This window comes from Cicer arietinum, chromosome 8 (genome assembly GCF_000331145.2).
Source record: "Cicer arietinum cultivar CDC Frontier isolate Library 1 chromosome 8, Cicar.CDCFrontier_v2.0, whole genome shotgun sequence".
NCBI classification, from domain to species: Eukaryota; Viridiplantae; Streptophyta; class Magnoliopsida; order Fabales; family Fabaceae; genus Cicer; species Cicer arietinum.
Genome location: NC_021167.2, coordinates 17,946,413 through 17,948,184, shown reverse-complemented (window position 1 = coordinate 17,948,184; position 1,772 = coordinate 17,946,413).

Below are 1,772 nucleotides of genomic sequence, written 5' to 3'. Positions count from 1 at the left end.
TACAAACAGAAGGAGGGAGAATCTCTCTGTGACACTTACAGGAGATTCAGAAACTTACTAGCCGGATGTCCTAATCATGCTTATGACGACACTGCCCAAATGCAAATATTCTGCAATGGTTTGAGACCGAGCACTAGAATTATGTTGGATGCCACAGCAAGTGGTTCTTTGAATTACAAGACTGCAACAGAAGCACGGAAGATTATCGAGATCATGGCATCAAATGAACAAATTATGTTGTATGACAGAGGTGGTGGATCAACAAGTGGTGTATTGGAGTTGAATGTTATGGATGGATTGGTCCCAAGCAGGTCATTCTCAAAACAGATAGAAGATGTTATTGCCACTGAGATTAAGAAAGGAATAGCAGCTCTAAATATACAACCCTCGGTAGCCCCTGTCAAATTACTAAGGCAGACTAGCTGTAATCTTTGTGGAGGAGCACATAAAACTGGAGCCTGCGAAACACGGGATGATAATGAGTTAGAAGAACTAGAACAGGTGAATCTTGTTGGTAATAATGGGAGGCAGAATTACCCCTACTCTAATACGTACAATCTTGGCTGGAGAAATCATCCAAATTTTTCCTTGAGAGATCAGCAAGGTGGTTCTCAGGGTCAACAAGAAGCTCAAATGAACCAATTTCCACCTAGAAAGGCTGCTTGGGAGAGTGCCATGGAGAAATTAGTGACAACAACAAATTCTTTCATTGAAGAGTCAAGAGCCATCCAGAAAAATCACTCTGCATCCATAAAGAATCTGGAAACTCAAGTGGGTCAACTTGCTCAACAAATGGCACAAAGAACGACTGGAAACTTGCCTAGTGACACGATTCCGAATCCACGAAATTATGTCAATGCTGTGACAACAAGGAGTGGCAAGGTAAGTGAACAAGTACCACTTAATGTCAAACGAAGTGTAAGCACTTCAAGCTCGACCCACTCAGAAGAAACAGTCACACCGACCTTAGTGGAAGAGCACACCACTCTTGAAAAGGAGGAAGAACATGTGGTACAAAAAAGGGAACCACTGCCAAAACCAGAAATTCGACTTCCGTTTCCTCAAAGGTTAAAAAAGGAAGAAACAGAAAAACAATTCGGTAAGTTCCTTGATGTTTTTAAAAAATTACAAATTAACATTCCTTTTGCAGAGGCACTAGAACAGATGCCAACATACGCCAAGTTCATGAAGGAGATTATGTCGAAGAAAAGAAAAATCGGCGTGAAACAGTGATGCTAACCGAAGCATGTAGTGTTATACTACATAGAAAACTTCCGCCGAAGCTCAAGGATCCTGGAAGCTTCTCAATCCCGTGTGCCATTGGAAATAGAACTTTTGGGAAGGCTCTGTGTGATCTTGGGGCTAGTGTAAGTCTTATGCCCCTTTCCATATACAAAAAACTGGGCATTGGAAAAGTCAAAGACACACAGCTGATGCTACAATTTGCGGATCGCTCAATGAAACACCCTTATGGAGTGGTGGAAGATGTGTTGGTTAAAGTGGATAAGTTCATTTTTCCAGTGGATTTCGTGGTACTAGACATGGAGGAAGACAATGACATTCCTTTGATTTTGGGGAGACCGTTCTTAGCAACAGGGCGAGCTATGATTGATGTAGCCGATGGCACCTTAACCTTTAAGGTAAATGAGGAAACAGTCACATTCAATATTTTAAAAGCCATGGAGCATTCAAACGAAAGAGAAGGGTGCAACCGAATTGAGATTTTTAATTCGATAGTCGATGAAGAAGGTGAACATCAAGGACACATTATG